This window comes from Ictalurus punctatus, chromosome 14 (assembly GCF_001660625.3).
Source record: "Ictalurus punctatus breed USDA103 chromosome 14, Coco_2.0, whole genome shotgun sequence".
In the NCBI taxonomy this organism is placed as follows: domain Eukaryota; kingdom Metazoa; phylum Chordata; class Actinopteri; order Siluriformes; family Ictaluridae; genus Ictalurus; species Ictalurus punctatus.
In genome coordinates, this window is record NC_030429.2 from 26200613 (window position 1) to 26217585 (window position 16973).

Genomic DNA, 16973 nt, shown 5'->3' on the forward strand with positions numbered 1-16973 from the left:
ACATTAACACAGTGGGAGAGCAAAGAAATACAAATGAAAATAGAAATAGTTTAAAAAAAACAACAACTTTCTCTTGCATGGGCAGGGTACAGGTATGAGGTTGCATAAGATTTTTTTCCCCCGAGTGCTGAGTAAAAGTTGGATTTAAATTTTTAAATCACTGCAGACATGGAATGATATTTTAATAATTGAATAGTTGATAACTTGATAACTACTTGATAGGTCGACAACCCGTGCTCATCATTAGTTTCCCCACAACCTCCAGAGAAGTCATAGAACACCAGACCATGTGGACATCGGTTTGGTTTTTAGAAATCTGGGAACACACAGCTTTGGAGAATTATTCCCTAGTAACTTTAGAAAAATACTGTATTTGGAATATTCTCCCAAGGCTCTTATGGAAAGTGTGGGACATTCGAAACATAACACCCTATGAAAATAGAGCCTTGGAAACGAAAGACTTTGGAAACATAGGACAATGGGAACCTATGTTTGACTAGGGAGCCATAAGTCTATGGGGACATAGAGCCTTGGGAGCATAGAACTGTGGCAACATAGGATTATGGGAATCTGGAGCCTTGGAAGCATAGGACTTTGGAAATATAGGACTATGGGAACATACACTAACTGGCCATCAGACCCATATGTGCTTTTTCCCTAAACTGTTGCCAAAAAATTGGAAGCACACAATGCATAGAATGTCTTTGTATGCTGTAGTATTACAATATCCCTTCACTGGAGCTTAGAGGCCCAATCCTTTTCCAGCATGTAAGTGCCCCAAGACATGGTTTGCTCCAGGGCTCCTTGCCTGACATCAGTGCCTGACCTCACTAGTGTTCTTGTAGCTGATGTGCACAAATACTGACAACAATGCTCCAAAATCTAGTGGGAATGTTTTCCCAAAAGGACAGAGAAAAGAACAACTCCATGTTAATGCCCATAGTTTTGGAGCAGGATGTTCAACAAGCATATATAGGTGGGCATGGTCAGGTGTCCACATAGTTTTGGCCATAGTGTAAGACCTCGGGAACATAGAACTAGGAAACATAATGTTATGGACACACAGAAATTTGGAATCATAGGATTAAAGGAACACCAGATTATGGGAACACAAGCTTTGGGAATAAAGGCCATGGACAACATTGGTCTATGGGAATGTATATCCTCGGGAAGATATGAATGTAGGAATGTAAAACCTGGGGAACCCTAGGAACATGGGACTATGGGAACATAAGACCCTGGGAATAGGGTCAGTACATATGACAATGGGAATGTAGTATCTTCTGAACATGGGACTAAGGGAATATAAAAAGTCTTGGGAATGTGACTATGGGGACGTAGAGTGTTGGGAACATAGGACTATGGGAAAGTAGACCTTTGGGGACATAGAACTATGAGAATGTTGGTTTGTCCCGTTTTATACATTGAAGCTGTGTGTATATCGACAGAATTCCGAGTGCGGTTTATGCTCTGGAGAGTTGCACTGTCTGTAAAATCCGATCCTTCATCTGTTTTTGCTGAGAACACAGACACAGAACCCCACACGCAGCTCATTAATAACACTCTTTTGACCTCTTATGCGACATCAGAACAATCAATGGCAGTGTTTTGAGTGCAGTATCTGTGTGAAAAATGGCGTGAATGTGAGTGGGTTGACGGAGACGAATGTCTGTGCTCGTCGAGGTCAATTCCACTCCAGCTATCCGAGAAACTCTTTATCTCTGTCTTTCTCTACTTCTCTTCTCCCTCATATGTCCTGGTATTTGTCATGCTGGATAAAAAATCCATGGCCAGGAGCGATGGTGGCGTGTAATAGATTCTCACTGCCGTGACCTCTGACCTGTGACTCATTAAGGTGTAATACAGGGTGACGTAGCACCAATTTATCTCCCCACTAAGGGTGTTTAAAGCGCGGCCGATCGATGGTACAGCGGTTCGCTTGTACTCGGTGTCATCGTTTTTAATGAAATATAGATTTGAGACCGTTAAACACACTTGCTGGAGCCGGAGTGGAAGCGAGAGTGGGGCTCCCTTTTCTTTGCAGCCCTAAATAAAGCCATCCATTTAAAAACCGAGAGGAATCGATACGAGGTGAAGCTAACACGCCTTTCGCAAATGTGAGCACTGTGTCGCATGGGCCGGGATAATAAATCAGAGCAGAGACAGAGAAGTGTGTGTGTGTGTGTGTGTGTGTGTGTGTGTGTGTGTGTGTGTGTGTGTGCATGTGTGTGTGTTCAACGAATTATTCCTGGAGCTTCATTCATTCAGGAGCTTCATTACTCATCACTGTGTGTTAACTTGAAAAATGGCACGGTGTCACTCCAACTAATGAGTATGTCTGTGAAACACACAGATTTGCTACTTCTGTATTATTTTTCTTTGGACCACAGCACTGCTGAATTCTGGCCTTTGATTGGTCAGAAGTTGCTGATTAAGTTTCTGTATTGTTTGTATAGTAACAACTCATTCTCAGGGACTTTAGCATGTCTACTAGTGTGCGTAATCATTGATACGGTAACGTTTTCTCCAGGGTAAGGAGACTATGCAACATTTCTGAAAGGAGTCTCCAGTGTCAGTGCTTTGTAACAGTCAGAGGTAAAGATGTTTCCAAGATCTTCAGGACAGAAGTGTTTACACTTGGTGGTTTCTCGAAAACATGAAAAGCTGTGCTTTTGTCTTTTTAATTTCAAGAGAAAGAAAATTCCCTTACAGGAAATATGACACAAAATCCACATGTGAATAAACACACGACTCATTAATTTTCAGATGTGATTTTGACACATGATTCACTTGTATTCAAGTGTGATTCTTTTACACATGATTCACTTATATTCACTTGATTCTTTTCATTTAATGAATTCATTTTTGCATGCGATTATTTTTATAGAATAGATTTCAGATAAGATAAGACTTCATTGATCCCAGGGGAAATTAGAGTGTTCCAACGGCATACATAAAAGACAAGGCACAAACTAGACATAAGAAATAGAGTAAGAATAGAATACAGATCAAATAAGATAAAGTAGAATAAATACTGAAAATATTGAAAAATAAAATAGATTAAAAACTAAACATGTAAAATCAATGCATAGCACAGATACTATATAATATAAATACTTATTTTCACATTTGATATTGAAACACGATAAATTTATTTTACTCATGTATGTTTCTTTTACACAAAATGTATTTTTTCCCTCTCGTGATTTTGACACTTGATTCATTTATTTAAAATGTGATTCTTTTTGCAGGATTCATTTAGTTTTACATGTGATTTTGACACTTGATTGATTTATTTTAAATGTGATTCTTTTACATGATTCATTTAGTTTTACGTGATTTTGATAAATGATTCATTTACTCTAAATGTGACTCTCTTGCATGATTCATTTAGTTTTACATGTGATTTTGACAAATGATTCATTTACTTGAAATGACTTACTTGAAATTTACTTTAATTTCCAATGTGATTCTTCTACACAAGATTCATTTTTTTTCCTCACATGTGATTTTGACACTTGATTGATTTATTTTAAATGTGATTCTTTTTTCATGATTCATTTAGTTTTACATGTGATTTTGACGAATGATTCATTTACTTGAAATGTGACTCTTTACATGATTCACTTAGTTTTACCTGCGATTTTAACACAATTATTTTATTCTCATGTTGTTTTGCCACGTTTCATTTATTGTTACATGGCTTTGATGTCGGATCTGTCAGAGAGTTAACATGCAATTTCAGGGAATAACATGTTGAATATATTAGACACATGAATGACCTGTGAAAGGTACGTGATTGTGAGAACAGGATTAACAGGTTGTAGAGTTCTGATTTTCTATTTTTTATATAAAAGTTTGACGGCGAGTTAGGACACTAACCAGGCTGTATTGTTTGACCTGTTGAAAAACAAATTTTGTCAAAAAAAACCCAGCCAATTTCAGCATCTGCTCGACAGCCACACTAATCAGTCTCCATTAACTCCAGTGTGTGTGTGTGTGTGTGTGTGTGTGTGTGTGTGTGTGTGTGTGTGTGTGTGTGTGTGTGTGTGTGTGTTTAGATGCTGCAGGCTCTCTCTGAGTGCCGAGTGTGTGATTACAGTGAAGAAGACTTGCTGTGATTGCAGTGTTCTCATGTCAAGCACTCAACATTGTAAACATGTCCAGGACTGTCCTGATGGAGCGATAATGACACACACACACACACACACACACACACACGATTAATTATTACATGCCGTTACAGAGACAGCCATCTCAGACACGCACACTGAGTGCTATCAAGTGTAATGCTTCTGTCAAAAACCATCATATTGCCTTGTGGCTAGTCATTGGACAGCTATGTGGAATAAATGGGTGTGTAAGAGCAGGTCAAGCCACAAAGTCACCCATGTCAATGACAACAAGGAGACACACACACACGCACACACACACATTATCTTCCAGAAAATAACTAAATGACTTCCAGAAAATAACAGAATGACAAACATACTTGTAAAAATGGTCACTATTTGTAAATCTGCTCAAAAATGGGGATCTTTTGTGTCTTTTTATGTCATTTCAATAAACTGTGAAGCTGCCAGTCACAGGACAAAAACTCAACAAACTAATTTACTAACCATTATTCTAACTATCTCTCTCCTGTCACATGCTAGTCGGCTATTTTAAATGCTAAATCGTGCTAAAAGGCTAACACTGAGAGAATTTTCTTTGAATGGTGTGAAAATCACCTTATTATGAACTCCATTAAAACCAATAATCCTGTGTTAGGGATTAATACAATATATTTATGGTTAAACAAGGAATAATAAGTCTGGAGAAAGAACGAAGCTCTCTCTCTCTCTTACACACACACACACACACACACACACACACACACACACACACACACACACACACACACACACAGACACACACACACACACACACACAGACACTGATTAAGCGCTTGAATGATAATGCTGGCGTGTAGAGTGATGATAACCTTTCAGCTGATTATTCCAATTACCACACAGCTAAAGGGAGAAATGACTTCTGTTTACAGACATGATCTGTTTATTTACACACACCAGCTAATGCTGTGTATACCTGCTGACTTCTAACTGTGTGTGTGTGTGTGTGTGTGTGTGTGTGTGTGTGTGTGTGTGTGTGTATGTTTAGTCTATCTGTCTAAATCACCCTCCAGCTTTGCTGCTGATTACAGTATCCATGTGCAGTGATGTTTATTAAAGGTACAGTGATGTTTATTAAAGGTACAGTGATGTTTATTAAAGGTGCAGTGATGTTTATTAAAGGTGCAGTGATGTTTATTAAAGGTACAGTGATGTTTATTAAAGGTGCAGTGATTCAGTGATGTTTATTAAAGGTGCAGTGATGTTTATTAAAGGTACAGTGATGTTTATTAAAGGTGCAGTGATTCAGTGATGTTTATTAAAGGTGCAGTGATTCAGTGATGTTTATTAAAGGTGCAGTGATTCAGTGATGTTTATTAAAGGTGCAGTGATGTTTATTAAAGGTGCAGTGATGTTTATTAAAGGTGCAGTGATGTTTATTAAAGGTACAGTGATGTTTATTAAAGGTGCAGTGATTCAGTGATGTTTATTAAAGGTACAGTGATGTTTATTAAAGGTACAGTGATGTTTATTAAAGGTGCAGTGATTCAGTGATGTTTATTAAAGGTACAGTGATGTTTATTAAAGGTGCAGTGATGTTTATTAAAGGTGCAGTGATGTTTATTAAAGGTACAGTGATGTTTATTAAAGGTGCAGTGATTCAGTGATGTTTATTAAAGGTGCAGTGATTCAGTGATGTTTATTAAAGGTGCAGTGATTCAGTGATGTTTATTAAAGGTACAGTGATGTTTATTAAAGGTGCAGTGATTCAGTGATGTTTATTAAAGGTGCAGTGATTCAGTGATGTTTATTAAAGGTGCAGTGATGTTTATTAAAGGTGCAGTGATGTTTATTAAAGGTACAGTGATGTTTATTAAAGGTGCAGTGATGTTTATTAAAGGTGCAGTGATGTTTATTAAAGGTGCAGTGATTCAGTGATGTTTGTTAAAGGTACAGTGATGTTTATTAAAGGTGCAGTGATTCAGTGATGTTTATTAAAGGTGCAGTGATGTTTATTAAAGGTGCAGTGATGTTTATTAAAGGTACAGTGATGTTTATTAAAGGTGCAGTGATGTTTATTAAAGGTACAGTGATGTTTATTAAAGGTACAGTGATGTTTATTAAAGGTGCAGTGATGTTTATTAAAGGAGCAGTGATGTTTATTAAAGGTGCAGTGATGTTTATTAAAGATGCTGTGATGCCAAGGATAACACACTTTAAAAGTTTTAACTAGGTTGGGAAATGTCCATGCTCAAGCCTTTAATAATCCATAATCCATTAATAATCGTCCTTTTCAATAAATCTTGTAAACCTCTACACAGATTGTCCATTGGACAACATGCTCATGTGATGAGACTGACAAATAGCTCGCCTGAGACGCCCCGGCTTTTATTTATTTCATCATTTTTCCCTCACACTCCTGCATTTTTGAAGCCCCATTAGCTCTGATACCCTGCTGCCAACCACTGTGCGCATGCATGCGTGTGTGCGTGTGTGTGTGTGTGTGTGTGTGTGTGTGTGTGTGTGTGTGTGTGTGGGAGGCCCGTTCAAGGACGCCTGGCTCCTGAGGTGTGTAAGCGGTCGAGGATACGAGCCAAGTGGGCCGTGAAATCACCTCTCTTCAGATTCGAAGGCATGGACACGGGTTTTTAATGATGAGCTCATATCTTTTATATGACAAACACACTGGATGACTCTGTTCACTTTAACGCACAGGTAAATGGAAGAGGCTGTAATGAGATTAATAGGACAAGCCTGGTGAGCAGCAGCAGCACGACAACCACCCCAAATACCCCCCCCCCCCCCCCCCCCAACATTTCCATCTGTAATGAATTTACAATCTGCAAAACAACAAAAATAAATAAATAAACAGCTTGCCATTTTCTGGCCAGTTTAAGGTGGGAGGGGCTAGAATGTGAGTAGTCACATCAACTAACACTGTGTACCAATCAGAACTGACGACATGATTACATCAGCAAGCTCTTTAGCACGACTGCACACTTCTTTCCAACTCACTCAGACTCTTTCCTTTTTTTTTTGTGCCTATGTTGTCATGGTAACGCTACTGCCTGATCATTATGGGATTATGATCATCACAGTTCAAATCAATTGGATTCTTTTTATGGATATGGAAAAGTTTTCTGTGAGCAATAATAATAATAATAATAAAAAATACACTTTATATACGCACACACACTTTGACTAAGAGCACAGCATTGTGTACAGAGTTTTGATTGACACACACTTCCTTTACTTCCTTTTCTATGATTAGCATATATAGGCAGTAATGGAGCTTCCTGCAGATCACTCACACACCCACCCACCCACACACACACACACACACACACACACAATTCCTGCTGTCTCTCTCTCGCTCTCTCTCGCTCTCTCTCGCTCTTTCTCTGAGGATTGTGGGTAGCGGGTCGAGATCACGTCTTTGAGCGTTCCTAGTTGTCCTGATTATTTCTTTCTGTTTTCTTCTTAGTTTTATTGACGTGTAGTGAAAGTTTGTAAACATTAGCAGTGTGTGAGCCAGTGGCAAAACTCACTCCAAATGAAAGCCAAACAGAGATTTCTCCCCGGCTGACCCTGAGACACAGGTCTTGGATGAACAAAGCAGTGGTGTTGTTTCTCGCCGAGGGTAAAACTGTGGATGATTTTAATTGAATGTGGGCTGACGATAATCAACACATTTGTTCCTGTTCTTCCGCATTCCGGCATTTCTAAGAAAATGTGCTGTCTAATATCTTTCCGTTCGTTAAAAACAAAACTCTTAAAAGTGTGTTCAAGCATAACAGAAAGCTATTAGCACAGATTAAAAATGAATCCTCTGGGTTAAAATAAAACCTCAGACTTTAATCGTCATCTTTTTCCACCATTTCACCTACATGATCTGAAACGCACAATAGAACCCCAGAGTTAAAAGGATTTTTTTTTTTTTTTAAAGCAAGAACTGACTCCTCCGACCTCCTCTGTCTCAGATAGACCCGGCCCAGAGTGAGGAGCAGTCACAGTGCGTTCATCAAGAGGCTGATCCTGATGTTCTGCCTGAAGCTGAGACCGAGAAGGAAATGCAGAGAACCTGCTCTGAGATGGCTTTACGATGTTCAGTGTGATAATGATTCCGAAAATGAGTTATTGAGAGTGGTTCAGATGAAGACACTGATTCCTCTGAGGTGATAGCCAGGCTAAATAAAACCTTTAGCAGTGTCCAGATCTGCACTGTATCACAGATAAACATGTTTTGAAATCTAAATAAATGGACTAAAAACACTAAATTAACGCCCCAGTTTGACACACATTCATCTGTTCTGTTATCTTGCTACGTAACATGCATTTACATGTATTTACATGTACGGCATTTGGCAGATGCTCTTGTCCAGGGCGACTTACATTTATCTAATTTATACATCTGAGCAGTTGAGAGTGAAGGGCCTTGTTCAAGGGCCCAAAAGTGGCAGCTTGGCAGTGCCAGGGTTTGAACTCATGACCTTCCAATCAGTAGTCCAACATTACATGCCAATCAACCAAAACGTTATCACCTGAGAAACCTAATGCCAAAAGTTCAAACATGATATAATGCAAGTCCAAGAAGAAGAAACACTGCTAAAAAAGGAAAGGAAACAATGCATTCTTCTGCTCAGCAGGACGGCATCTCTAAACATCGGCTCACTAAATATAAACGGATGCCGTATTGCTGAGAAGTGGTTTGATCTTTTCAGTCTCTTGTCTTTAAAAAAGTGAACACAGACACCAACAACCACACACGATGGCTAAGCGAGTGGAAAGGTCAAGCTTACTCAGCCATGGTTCAACTGTAAGGACTGGGGTCACTATACTGCTTACACTGTGCTATACCATACACTGTGCTTTTCTTTGTTTAATAACTTTGACAGAACAGCATTCTGTTTTGTTTTGTTTTTGAAAATCTGTATAATGCCATCTCAGATCTTCTTGGTTCGGATTCAGCTCTTCTGCCAACAGTACACCAAAAAGAGCACCAGTGAAATGAAGAAAAAGTTCAGGTTTCTTGAAGAACACATCCTCAATATGTGCAGTTCCATAAGCGAGGAAGAAGAAACGAGAGCTGCAGAAATACTGGAGATGAACAGAATTCTTCTGAAGAACTTATATGAAGAGAGAGACCAAGGTGCAGTGGTGTGAGCAAGATTTATACAGTACAGTTAAATGGACTCGTTCTCATCTTTCTTCTTTTCTCTGGTGAAAAAAAGGTGAGAGAGAAAAGAATGCATCACTCACCATAAAACTGACCAGTGGACAAGTGACAACCGATAAGCGCTATCTTTCTACAAAGATATAATAACAGGCAACTGTGCAATCCTGAAGCCACTGAGTGTCTTCTGAATGGACTGCCACAGCTGAGTGAGAGTGAGAAAAACTAGCATCGAGAATCCATTCTCATTTCAGGAGCACAGTGCAGCTACTCAACAGATGTCCAATGGCAAATTGCCAGGGCTGGATGGATTGACCTCTGAATCTTATAAAACCGTCTGGTCTCCAATCAGCCCAGATCTGCATGCTGATTTTCTCAAATGCACAGAATCCAAAGTCTAAGCTCTCAGCTTCAGAAGAGCTGTAATCTTTACTACCTAAAAAAGGTGACCTCAGCTCTTTACAGAACTGATGTCCTGTCTCTCTCCTTGAGACAGATTATAACATTTTATCAAAGACACTAGTAAACTGCCTCAAAGAATTTTAGATACCACAATTCACATAGGTCTCATAGTGCACCCCAGTAAGCTCAAACAAGATTTTTTATGTGTGTTCAGGACCTTTTGTGTGCAGGATACATCACACTGAACCTTACGACAGAAATGCTGGACTTGTGTCGCTAGATCAATAAAAGGTGCTTGACAGAGTGGACTATGGCTACATTTTAAAGACCCTAACAGCCTTCTGCATTGATGGACCATTCATCTTGTGGATTAGACTGCTTAACACCAATGAGTACAGCATGCTGAAGATGAACAGAGCACTGACACAAACCTTCCCAGTGTGCAGAGATGTTTGACAAGGCTGCAGTCTGTCTGGCCTGCTGTACGCCATCTCAACCTGCAAGACCATTTGAAATTCCTGACCTTTCAAATGTGACTAGTCAAGCTAGTCATGGCATACACTGATGATGTCACAGTAATAATCAGATCTGAAAATGACCTAAAACACCTGTACTCAAGCCTAGAATATCTATATATAGAATATCTTCCAGAATGCATGATATGCAAGCATGAACTGGAACTGGAAGACTGACACTCTGCTCCAAGGCCAATGGCAGGAGGAAAACATCTGGTTTATGCATGTAACCCTGTTCCCTGAGATGGGAATGAGGCATTGTGTGAGCTTCATGCTGTGGGAATCACTCTCGCACATGACCTATATCTGAAGCTTGTGTGAAATCACGCCTATATTTATATGCCTGCCATGGTCAGGTGATGTGGCAATTAAGCATGTCGCATGATTATAAAAAAAGGCACCTGTGAACCACACCATGAACCTCTATTATCTGAAGCAAAGATTCAAGTCACAGGCATGCCCCAGATTGACAGTATTGATCCCTTCTCAGGGAACAGGGTAACATGCTTAACCCAGACGTACCCTTTCAAAGGGAACTTAACATTGTATGAGCTTCACACTGTAGGAATGAGAAGACCCACTCGATCATACTGAGGGTATGGCCTATTCAAAAGACCCAAGCCTGAGGATCACTGCAAGAGTCAGAGAGGGTGTTTTGGCTTTCCATAATGGAAGGAGGAGTCACGATGCGAGCTCCAATGTCCGGCCGAGAGCCATACCTGAAGACAGAATATGTCGGGCTCCTCTTTCAGATCCATATGAGATCTCCAGGACCTGAGCCAGCTGACTGCCTTGGCAGCGGCCAGCCCAGATCCGTGACACTCTGAAACAAAAGAGCATGCCACAAGCAGAGCTGTGAGCGGATCTTCCTGATTGTAAAGCTCTCACAATGAACACAGTCAGTGCCCTCAAGGGCAGCTGTGGCATGCTCCATCCCCAGACACTTCGCACAGAAAGTGTGTGGCGATGCATCGTGAAATCACGCGATGTGCTTAATTACCACGTTACCTGACCACAGCAGGTGCTGATTTCACACAATCTTCAGATACTGGTCATGTGCGAGGGCACTTCCCACAGCGTGAAGCTCATGGAATGTTGAGTTCTCTTTGAGAGGGAACCCACCTCGCCTTCCACTACAGTGTTCATGGAACAAAGAAGGGCTGAGGATACTAGGAATCTTCTTTGGCACACAGCGATACTTGCAATAGAACTGGGAGGGACTGGCAGATAGGGTGCTGGAAAAAACTAAAAAGATTCAAATGGATTCAACCACAGCTAACCTAAAGGGGCAGGGTCCTAGTGGTGAACAACTTGGCTGCCTCAGTGCTGTAGAACCATCTAACTGTGCTGGATCCTCCACCAGAACTCCTGCACCACCTATTAAAAGCTTTGTGGAATTGGTCTGGAACAGTCACCACTGGCTTCCCCCCAGTGCACTGAGATTACTGGTGTGTGAGGGCAGGTCTAGCCTGTACCATCTTTCATCCAAGATGAAGGCCATGAGGCTACAAACAGCTAAGAAACTGCTTTACACTAATACTGTGCCTTGGGTCATGTTCAGGGTTTCAGCACTGAGGACTGAATGCAGAAAGGGGCTCAACAGGCCAATGATTTTAATGTCCAACAATGCCTCAAATATTTTGTCTACAAAAAAATCTGGATCTGGGGTCAGCTCAGAGTAATGCAGAAAGAGCTCTGTGATCTGGATGAACACCTGGATCCTTGATCAAACTGTGTCTGGAAGTGAGATTAATGCTTATAACACAGCAGGAGTGGCCAAAGTCAGAGATCTTCTTGACCAGGACTAGTGAGGACATGTACACCAACTGAACTGAGAGATCTCTGATAAGGTAAAAGAAGATAACGGGGAATGTAGTGAAGAGTCTGAAAACTTTGTTTCCCAATGTCCTTACTGGCTTAGATTAGCAGCAGTATAACCCGAGATCCAGATCAGGTCTCACAACAGGTCAACTCCTCTCATACCAAAGACTCTTCAACTTCCCCCGTCGAACAGCAAAAAAACAACCAACTGTAAAACTGCATAAGAAAAATTCTGCACTGTGCGAGAACTCAAAGAGCAAAGGATACAAAATGGAGAACCCATCTGTCCGGAGCTGTATCTCAGTCACCCTTTTGGAGGGTTCTGTACAGGAACCCTCTGCCAAAGAAGTCTGAAGACCTGTAGTAGTGTCCCTAGTAGTGTTATGGATGAGACTAGAATATACATTAAGTTTCACATAATTAATGTTTGAGGGTTTATTATTGCTAATAGTTGATGGTGAAATAGATTTTCCTGCTGATTAATAACCTGATCTAATTATATTTTTTTCAGGCAGAAGTGAAAACATGTAGGTCAGTTTTCGTTAATTTATCCAACAAGGGTTTCTACTAAAGAGCACATATAGATTTAAAAAGGCTCTCTCTGTGTGTCTCTCGCTCTGTGTCTCTGTCTCTCCTCCCTCTCAGAAATGCTTAAATACTGTTTGTTGTATGTTAATGTAACCTTCACTAAAGTCACTAAAGTGTGTGTGTGTGTGTGTGTGTGTGAGAGAGAGAGAGAGAGAGAGAGAGAGAGAGAGAGAGAGAGAGAGAGAGAGAGAGAGGAGACTCAATGAAATCTCCAACAGTTTTCCTCCCCTTAGGCATGGCACAGGGTAACCTACTCACTGAACACCGGGCCACATGGATTTCAGGACACACACACACACACACACACACACACCTCTCAGAATGGATTGTGACGTTTAAGCACTGATGTGAAATGGCTGAGCATGAAGAGTCGAAATGCTACATGATTACTAAATGATTCATATGACTCTTACACATGACTCATTTATTTTCAACATATTGATTCTTACACTTTCTCATTTATTAGGAGGCCAAGCACCGAAGGTGGATAGGCACCCTGTTGTTATTCTACCATTTCTTCTTCCTCTTATTTTTCTTCTTCTGGCTAGGTTGTCTACTGCAGCCCATAGAACTGTCTGGAAAATTTTGCACACTAATTGGGGAGGATGGTCTAAGGAGCATTCTATATATATAGGAATGTTTTTAAACTGAAAGAATAAGAAAAATGCTCAGGTCAGAGCAATAGCAATCATGGCCACAGGTCAAAGTAACTGACAACAGCACAGGTAACAGCAGTAGCAGCAGCAGCAGCAGCAATGCCACCCTTCTGCCAATTTGTTCATCTAGACCTTTCCTCCTACAGTCAGAGAACTCCACCACCATCCAATAATTGAAGGAACGACGAGTGGAGTCCTTTACCGGGAGATTCCTGAGAAGAATCTGCTGCCATCCACCAGGATGATGAAGATGAGACGTGGGTGGAGCTTCCAGCAGGACAACGATCCAAACATACAGCAAAGGAAACTCTCGATTGGTTTCTGAGAAAACAAATCAAGGTGTTATTGGCCCAGTCACTCACCTGACTCGAATCCAACTGAACATGATTTAAAGACGATATGTTTAGAAGAACGGACCAAAATCACACCTGAACACTGCGGAACATTAATGTCTTCATACAGGAAGCGACTTGAAGCTTCATTACAAACAAAGGCTTCTCCACTGAGTATTAAATACATTTCAGTTAACGTGTTCAGTACTCTTTTCCCGTGTCAGTCCTCTTTATCACACACAACTTCATTCATGGACTTTAATGTTGTGAATCTTTTATATTTGCGGATTTCTGGAGTTAATACTGATGTCTGGTGAACATTTCATGTGAGTAACCTCATAGGAAATATATTTACTGAAAGAAATGTTGACGCGTTCGATACTTATTTCCCCCGCTGCACGGTACATGTGATTTTTCCATAAGAGAAATGGTAGAACAAAACAATCCCTCTCTCAAAACCTCTTAACCTCTCTCTCTCTCTTGTAAAAGCTGCCTGCGATCGAGCACAGACTAGGCCAAATAAAAGTGTCCTGCTTTCTCCTGCATGTCTTCACCACCTCACTGTAACTTTAATAGCATCCTCAGGGACAGAGATATAGTTTTACATAATGGCTATTATGTGTCTCAAAGCCCAAGGGGGGGGGGGGGGGGGGGGACTATGTTACATCTCTCTCTGGCCTACTATCCTTTAAAATAAAGAGGAATTTTTAAACTGAGAGAAGATAATGATGATATGAGATTAAATGATATTGTGTAAACTCAGGAATAAAAGCAGGAAGCTGATGAGGAAAACAGATTTTGCTCGGAGGCTGACTAACACAATAACATATTAACAGAATATTAACAGAGCCATAAATATATGAATACACTGTGTGTGATGGATGATTCTGTTTTGTCCCTGTTATCCTTCGAGGACATGGGATAAAAGTTTATATGAATGCAGCTCATTCACAGGAGCTTGTATGGTGGATTTCAAAAACATATCTGATCATTGTTTTCTGTAAAGAGTTATTTATTTAACATTTACGGAAGGAGTCTCCAGTGTCAGAGTGTCATGGTTATGCTGAAATTGGCCCCGGACCACATCACCCTGGCATCAGCCCTAGCATGTCACATGACCCTGTCACGTCTCACCCACACCTGTTTTGCGTTACCCACCCCTATATAAGTCTAGCTTCTGTGTGTTTCTATGTCAAGCTTTTGTTGTTATTGTTGTTATGCGTGTGTTGTCGTGTGTGCCATAGCCTTGCTTACAGTCTGCCTGTTCTGCCTAGTGTCTGGTGTTTATCATGTTTGATTCTGGCGGGTATTCCAGAAAGCAGGGTTAACTTACTTTCACATAAACCCTGAACTCTCGGTCGAACAACCCACACCTCGCTTACTCGGAGTATGTCGGTTCCAGAGCACCAGTTAGGAGTAAGTTCGTTCAACCTCCAGTTGGTAACTCCGAGTTAATGCGCGTTCACTCCGAGTACATAAAGACATTATCAAGGATCGCCGATTTCAGGAGTCACCATGGTATCCCAGGGTGGAAAAAAAGCGAGCAGCATCCTTCAGCGATACTGAGTTACAGGTTTTAATGCATGCTTATGAGGAATATAAGCCATTTATACTGGAAAAAACAAACAAACAAACAACTGGACAGAGAGTAACAGATCGAGTAAATGCGTGAATTTATAAGTTCATAAATATCTGAAAAGTTTCCTTTCATTATGATGCTAAATTAAACACTGATCCTATTAGACCCGTGCCGTAGCATTTAATAGACATGCCGTTACGTTTAGCCCTCCGTTAATTTCTTAACATTGTACATAGTACTAGTAATATAATATGCTTTATATTTGATCATATTTAATCCTTCTGGACCCAGAAGAACTTGGAGCCAAAATAGTCCAAATGAAACTAGCATATGTGTAGCATATTAGTACTGAGGACTTGTTTGTTTATTTATTTATTTATTTATTAGTTAAAGTTTCCAGTGCTTTAAGTAATCAAGGATTAACCGATCCTTAAACAATCGAGGTGACAGTAAACGTTGCCACGGTCTACAAAAGGAATTTAAAATGTTTCGCTTGTGCAGCATGCATGTTTATTTTGTTCTACTGCATGTGGTGTGGACTGTAATCCACATTCATTATAGTGGCCCTACTTCCTTATGTCTTGGTATATTGGTTGTATTTGTTTGAGAATGCACATGATTTCATTTTCTTACAGCTGCTGATGGACATCGTATTAATTGACCCTCCTGCAGTGGAACATCCTGCCACAGGTGAAAGTCATCATTGTCTTTCGGTCTTTCGGTGTAACCGAACATCATTAGTAATTAGCGCTGTAGGACGAAGATGAAGAGACCAGCTCTGCTGTGACTAAGGTACAAAATGAAAATGCTGGGAGGCCACAGCAGTTTAACATATAATGCATTCCTTTATTTAATTAGAAATGATGTGGGCAGATCACATCTTGTAACACCCTGCAATCTTTTTGGTTCACTGGGGGTTCCTCTTGAGATCTTCGTCAGTGGTTCATCACGGTTTATGGACAGGGAACTGCACGAAATTGTGTAGGAACCATTTGAGTGCAAGGTATACTGTATGAACCCTACACCCTGCTGCCTTTTCCACATGCTCTGCTTCAACAAAGGTTATATAAAGACAACTCCCTGTGGCAAAATGCATAAAATGTGCTCGGTGTTAAGCGCTGATCCACGATGTGTCACGTTGGCGACGCGAGGTGTCAAAATGTTACGTTAACGATTCTCGCGAATATTCATCAGGGTCTGAAAACGGTTCCGTATAATCTGTGCTTCCTCGTCCACTGGATCTTCTCCAAAAGGGCACGCTACGCTCCGTCAGCTCTCCGAAACAAACTAACCCTGGAACATAACCTGCTCCGGGCCAGGTAATGTTCAGCGAGTGTGTTGCTATGGCAGCTTACATACCCTGGAAGTTACCTCTGTTTTTGGAATCGTTCAGGTTATCCATTAACTCTGAGTAAACTTACCCAGGTGAGTCGTATAACCTGCTTTCTGGAATCCCCCCTGCTGATTTATTTTGCGCTTCACACAATAAATATCTGCACTTGCATCCGTCTTCATGACCTGCGGAGAAAGGGAGCTGATCGAGACACACCCCTTGTTTAAGAGACGTGGATGAAACAGCTTTTTTCTGCTAACTTCATGTGTGACCAGTGTGTGTGTGGTTGTGTGTGTGGTTGTATGTGTGAGTGATGCTGGTTTTTTTAACGTAGCACAGATTCCTATTTCTAGAAAAAATGTTCTTTTTGTTTGCACCTTGGTTTCATTTGTCTGTGTGTTGCTTCCTCATGTTCGAGTTCACGTTCACCTCCTTCTGGACTAGGTCTTCTTGTTTTTTTAA